Source organism: Chinchilla lanigera, unplaced genomic scaffold (assembly GCF_000276665.1).
Source record: "Chinchilla lanigera isolate Chin_1 unplaced genomic scaffold, ChiLan1.0 scaffold00082, whole genome shotgun sequence".
In the NCBI taxonomy this organism is placed as follows: Eukaryota; Metazoa; Chordata; class Mammalia; order Rodentia; family Chinchillidae; genus Chinchilla; species Chinchilla lanigera.
The window spans coordinates 2,582,036-2,589,479 of record NW_004955483.1 but is presented as its reverse complement, the minus strand read 5'-3'; positions in this window follow the sequence as shown (position 1 = coordinate 2,589,479).

Here is a 7,444-nt window from a genome sequence, read left to right as displayed (position 1 = left end):
CCTCTCATTCCTCCTAAAGCCAGCCCAGAATCCTCTTCCACCCCCATGGAAGTAGAGGCCCTTCAGAAATTCTATTTGATCATTTCTCAGTGACATATTCAGAGACAGCAAGACCTTACTAAGTATAGATTTGAAAAGAGTGTATTTTAAAGCACCTCTATGAATAAATGATTCTGCATAGGATTGGTCATATCCCAATGACTTCATTTTAACTTAGTATCCCTCTGAAGAGTCCATATCCAACTACAGTCATATTCTATGATCCTGGGGGTTAGGATTTCAACATAAGAGTGCTGGGGAACACAAGTCAGTGTTCCATTTGAAATTCCAGAAGTACTGGCTCTAGCTAATCACCACCCCCTTTATTGTGTATGTTGTTTATTCCAAAGAGCATCCTACTTCACAGTTATTAGTTACACCCAGTAACTTCTTTCTGCAAAGGTACAAACCTCTAGGCTCTAGAGAGGACTGCAGGTGAGGTTAAAGCTGATGATGAATGAAGAAATACAACCATCAAACACCTGCAGGAGCCTCTCAGTGAGAGTCCAGAGAGAGGATGTGCAGGATTCAGGACCACAATTCTCCTCACGCTCAGATATGATTCAGCACATCTGTTGGCAACATACATCATTCCTATGAAACATCCCCCCCGCAGCCCCATGCCCTTTTTTTTTTTTTTTTTTTCAGTAGTGGGCCCTGAACACAGGGACTTCGGGTTCAGCTATATCCCCAGCTCTTTTTCATTTTATTTTGAGACAGGAAGTCACTAAGCTGTTAAATTGCCCAGGCTGGGCTTGAACATAGGATCTCTCTGCCTCAGGCTTCCAGAATGCTATTATTTACACTCTAAATCCCAGAAACTGAAAGGTGAAGTACTATACTACTGTTATAAAATATCAGAACCCTTGTGAGAATTGATCAATTTTAATGAGTGAGGAACAGACTAGAGTGGCTATGCCTTCTTTTTCCTTGGCTTTGTTGAGGTATAATTGTGAAATGATTACCAGTCAGGTTAGTTACACATCCATCACCTCACATAGTTACTTTTTCTTGCACGTGTGGTGAGAGTACACAAAATCTGTCTTGGTAGATTTCAAAAATGTACTACAGTACTGCTAACTAGAGACACTGTGCTGCACAGTAGATTCCCTGAACTTACTCATCTTCTAACTGCAAAACCCAGATGCAGAAAATCATGTGTTGCTTAATGACGGGATACACTGTATCATGAACCTGCTTTGTCTTCATATAACATCACTGAGGACACTTAAACCTAGACTTACCCACCTAAGCAATACGACACAGACAGATACATAGATGATTAGATAGATAGATAGATAGATGATAGACAGATCTCTTACTTTTCTACATTACAACCCTATACAGCATGTTGCTGTATGGAATACTGTAGGCAATTATAACACAAAAGTAAGTAGTACATGTGCATCTAAACATAGAAAAGTTACAGTAAAAAGTATTAGATGATAGGAATTTGTCAGCTCCACTGTAATCTTATGGGACCATCATTGTATATGTGGTCAGTCGTTGATCAAACCACCATTATGCGTGCATAGCTGGACTGTATGACCTTACTTGCATGTGGCATCTGAGACAAAGACTGGCTTTTTCAATGGTCTCTGCCTCAGTGGAAGGGCTGAGGGGCTGCTAGGCTGACTGTATATGCCTGCAGGAGGGCTGGGAACAGGTGCAATATTGAGACTTTCAGTAATTCCACTTGTGACACAATTTAGTCTTTTTTCACAAGGAGTTTATTGTGATACTTTGATGCTTTGAACAGAAAAGCTATTTACACAAAGCAATTACTCCTTCATGGCAATTTAACTGCCCAACTATGGCAAGAAAGAAACTTTCACAAAACTAGGCAACTTAAGTTCAAAATCCTTTCAACATTGCATGCAACTCTATTCTCTTCACTTACAATTAAATTATTTTTATCCATATCACCAGGAGCAAGACTCTCTTAGAACAGGAGGTAATAAAACTGTTACTCGGTTTTTTCTGTTTGACTCTACAAACTCCAGGAAATACATCAGGAATGGCTTTACTATATCAAATTAAGTTTGTCTTCTGCCTCTAAGCCCTTACTTCTTTATAGTCATTAAGTAAGCGGATATAAATACCTCATTTACACAAGTTAGAAGCGTGTTGAAAAACTAAATAAAGCCAAAACATACTAAGCAGTCAATACTTTTCCCCAGTAAAGAATTCCAGGTACTGTAGGTCTATGATTTGGCTTGTTGCTTATCCAAGCTGTAATCAGATTTCACTAAAGAGAAAATTAGAGTAGTGCATACTTGAAGGTGTTGGGTTTTTGTCATTGTTGATGAACTAGGCTGATCCTTTTGAAATTCAAGGAATTTAAACTGCTTGAGCCCTGTCTCAAATATTCCAGAAACTCCTTTTCTGTTTTCATGTGCTTGGCAGGCTAAATTTCTCCAATAATCTAAATCCTATTCAATCTCAAGGGGGAAAAAAATCTTACTTTTCCTCTTTTATCATTTTTAAAAACACTTACTACCCTTCCACCTCACAAATGTGCTTAGGTAGATACACATCTGACTCTGTCTAGTTTACATTATTTGTTTTATAATTAGCAGCTCTCAAGGATTTTTCTTCGCTCACTGACAATTCCTGAGGTAAATTTTGTTCTGGTAGCTGAAAGGTTTCTGTTTCATTTGTTTTAGGGTAAAATTTCTTAAATCATAGCACATTATAATAAATAGAAAACTGATTGTAAGAAAACTACCCCCTGCTTGGAACAATGAAGCAAGAAGTTAACCATTACAAAATAACAGTTTGGGGGAAAATTATGTCACTGATACAGAAGTTATTGGTTAACTGGAGTCCAGTTTCTGGAATTAATGGAAAGAGCTGCCTTAATGAACTATGTTGGTTGATGTCATTCAAAGTTTAGAAATTCTAATTTCAAAATTTTCTATCAATAAAACCATGATTTGCTTTGGAAGTAAGGCTAAACACTCCAGTATTTTCTACTTACATATGTGGATTTCTAACTTAGTTATGTGTATAGAAGCTTTCAGCCCCTCCATTTCATAGCCTATTTGATCATTTCCTATGACATTTTCAGAGACAGGAAGACCTTGCTAGGCATAGATTTGAAAAGAGCATATTTTAAAGCATCTCCATGGATAAATGAAAAGGTTTGAAGAACATTTAAGTTAAAATTCAGTAAAATTTCACCTAGTAAGTAACTGAACACACCCTGATCCCTGCCTAACTGACTTTTAACTATGATTAACTCAACTTAGAGACAAATAACAGAGCAAGTTAATATCAGGATTAATTCAAGCCAGAAACAAAAGAAGGAAGAAACAAATTGCCATATTTCGTTTCTTCTGAGTTGTGCATTCACATCTTTAAATCTCTAAAACATGCTATGCCTTACAGCCACTGCAGTCTCACAGTTGTCTAGGTTAAGTGGTCATCCACATAGTCATATTGCTAACAAGTGAGAACTCAGTCATACTATCCACTGTCACCATATTACTTGACATATGTGCATCATTATACCCCATATGTTACATTTCGCTGCCTTTTTAGAAATTTTTAATTGACACCTAGTAAGTGTATATATTTATGGGATACAATGAAATCAATACATGTGTGCAAGGTGTAATGATCAGGGTATGTAGCATACCCATTACCTCAAACAGTTATCATTTGCTCATGCTGAAAACATTCAAAATCCTGTCTACAGCTTTTGAAATACAAAATTGTTGTCAATCGCAATTATCCTACTGTGCTAAACATTGTTTTTCTTCCTGTCTCACTGCATTCCTGTACTCATTAACTCATTAACTTTTTAAATTAAGTTTTAAAGACTATGTCATGATGTAGCATTGAAAAAAGGTTTTATTAACCATTATTTGCTTACATTTTCCATTAATGTACAAGAATGGGAAGGAAGTTATATCGGTATAAATCTATCTCTAAATAAATCTAAAAGAGTATTGTCTGTAAAGTTTTAAAATATCTATGTAATTTGCAAAAACATTATGCCATCAAGAATATTGCAATTATTTTATTTTTTAAAGATACAGATATCCACTTAAAGTGTCTTGGGTTCACCCATCAAAAAACTCAAACATTTTGATAGAAATAAAATTTTTGTAAAAAGAAAAACAATGCTGCCTATGTTCACTAACTTCTCAATATACCTGTAATACTGTATAAATGTAAAGATTGCACCAATTATCAGCTGCCACTATATACTGCATGTTTTCCTCAAAGTGGAGAATGTAAGCTTAGCCCTTTTTTAAAATTAAGTTTATTGGTATACTTTAGGTGTACATAATGATCACATTCATCAAAGGGAATTTGTACCCGTACATGATATAATTTGATTCTTTTTTTCCCCCATTCTCCAACCCTTTTCCTCCCTTCAACCCCGCTTATTTACAAAAGTTTAACATTTTTATTCTGAGTAATTATTTAAAATCACTGTGTTGCAGCAACTTTTTATCTATGGGTGCTGTTTTACACTACTGATTTCCAAAGTGATAGCTGTAAACATAAAAAGCAGGGGCAAGTGGCATGAGCTTAGATTATAAAGATCCAGATGTGGTTATATTATTAATGTATAATCTAGTTGTATTTCTGTGTCTTTCTGAAAACATGTTAAAGTTAAATAAGCAAGCCTAGGAATGGTGCTCCCTCTTGTGGCCAAATATCTTGAAGCTCTTCACACAAGGGCAAAACTCCCTTCCAAATTTGTGTGTTACGGATTGACCCCAGAGAAGCTCATCTACCACCTTAAGTATTGTGTTTAAGCAGCAAAATAATTCAAAAAGCTGCACTTTTGGTTTATGGTAGCATACATAAATAATAGACATAAATAAATCAGAATACATTTTTAGGCCATTAAGAACAATCAAATTTTACACTGCTGGAGTCTGGTACCATTAGATTAACAAATTTTATTTATTTTATTGTTAACAGATATTAATTGCTGGGGCTGGGGATTTAGCTCAGCGGTAAAAGTGCCTACCTGGCAAGCACAAGGTCGTGAGTTCGATTCCTGGTACCAGAAGAAAAACAAAACAACAAAAACAAAAAAGAAACATATTAATTGCTGAAATGAATGGGATTTGCTGTGATATTTCAGTACACGCAGGCAGCATATGTTTTGCAAATTTTAATGTTCAATATATTTAAAGAACATGTCTATCAACTTTAAAAAATGTATCTTCTAAAAGAATTTTTAAAATGATATGGGCTTTGTGGATCTTTTTCCTAGTTAAAAAAATACAGCAGTTCTAAAACAGGGATGATTTTTCTGCACAAAATACACTAGAAATATGTGGAGACTCCTTTAATGTAACAAATCAAAGGAGTTGTTACTTGGTTTATGAATAAAATTTAGAGATACTGAGAGAGCTGTTGAATATCCTACAATGCACAGCAAGGGCACCTCTCACCACCAACAAAGATTCTCTGGGGCTGAACGGCAGACATCTTCGGGAAGCCTAGTGAGTCTGGGTTCTGCCTCCCTGACCAGTGTGCAAGGCAGACGAAGCCTCAGGCACCCTCTGGGGCCTCGGTGGCTACCCGGCACACACATAGTGTGTCGGCCCAGGCTGGGCTGCCACTACTCACCAGTACAGGAGCTACATAGAGCACTAAGGATCTTCAGGCTCTCGCCCTGCCACTCACAAACAATCAGGACAGTGAGACTGCACTACAGGGAGTCTCTGGTTGTTCAAAAATGACAAAATGAATGAGCAAAATGCAATCCCAGACCTCCACACCACCCAGAACAAGTCCAAGAGGCATCAACACAGAAGAGCCTAGAAGTCATACACCTGAAATTTCTGAAATGATAGCAACTGAAGAAACAACTCCATCAGGGCACAGAAGACATCAGATCAGAAATAATGTCTCAGGTGAGAAAAGAAATGACAACAATAATGAAAGAAATGTTCAACATATACAAAGATGACATAGACAAGCAAATAGAAGAGAATAGACAACTCAATGAAACCTTCAGGAAACAATATACAAAAGAACTAGAAGGTATGAAACAGATGCAAACAGACATCCAGGAACTTAAAATTCCATTGAAATCTTGCAAAACTGCCTGAACAAAGCTGAAGATAGACTTTCAGGCCTTGAAGACAGCATAGCCACCAATGAATGTGAAAGAAGGGATCTCTTAAAAACAACAAGGAACCAGGAAATAACAATTCAACAACTGCAAGATGAAGCAAAGAGAAACAATGTCAGATTAATAGGTATTAATGAAACAGCGGGTGTCAACACAAACAACATAAAAAGACCATTTGCAGAAATAATAGCAGAAAATTTCCCAGGCATGGTGAAAGAATCAGACATCCAGATAAGTGAAGCATATAGAACTCCAGTTAATCATAACCAAAATAAATCTACCCCCAGACATATAGTGATAAAGATCCCAGAAACTCAACAAAAGCTCAGAATATTAAAAGCTGTTAGAGGAAAGAAACAGATCACCTATAAAGGAAAGCCTATCAGAATCATGGCAGACTTCTCAACACAAACCATCCAGGCAAGAAGAGCTTGGAGTGAAGTACTTCAGGTACTGAAAGAAAACAACTTACAACCCAGATTGATGTACCCTGCAAAGCTATCTTTCAAATTTAATGGAGAAATAAAATATTTTCATGATAAAGAACAACTGAAGAAATTCATGAGCACCAAACCAATCCTACAAAGACTACTAAAAGATATACTAGAAAGAGATAAAACTGACCACAAATTCAAGAACAACAGAAAGGAAACAACAAGCAGAGCAAGCAATTAAACAGAAGGAAAAAGGAGGATCCAACAGCAGGGAAATAGCATGACAAAGATAAGCCAGTACATATCCATTATAACCATCAATGTAAATGGTCTCAATGCACCAACCAAATGAAGCAGACTTTCAGAGTGGATTAGAAAACAAAACCTAACTATATGCTGTATAAAAGAAACACATTTAACTCAAAAGGAAATTCAAAGACTAAAAATTAAAGGATAGAAAACAATACATGCAACAGGAACCCAGAAAAAAGTGGGTGTAGCTATTCTGTTTGCAGACAACATGAACTTCAAACTAAGAACAATCAAAAAAGATAAAGAAGGTCCTACATAGTTGTGAAGGGGAAGCTTCAAGAGGAAGAGATAACAATTGTAAACATCTATGCACCAAATATAGGAGCACCCACCTATATATGACAAATTCTAACAGACATGAAAAATGATATAAGTAGCAACACAATCATAACAGGGGACTTTAACACACCACTGTCACAAAGAGATAGACAAAAAATTGGGAAAGAAATAACAGAACTGAACCAACCATGTGAACATATAGACTTAGTAGATCTTTACAGAGTGTTCCACCCAACAGCATCAGAATACACATTCTTCTCAGCTGCACATGGGA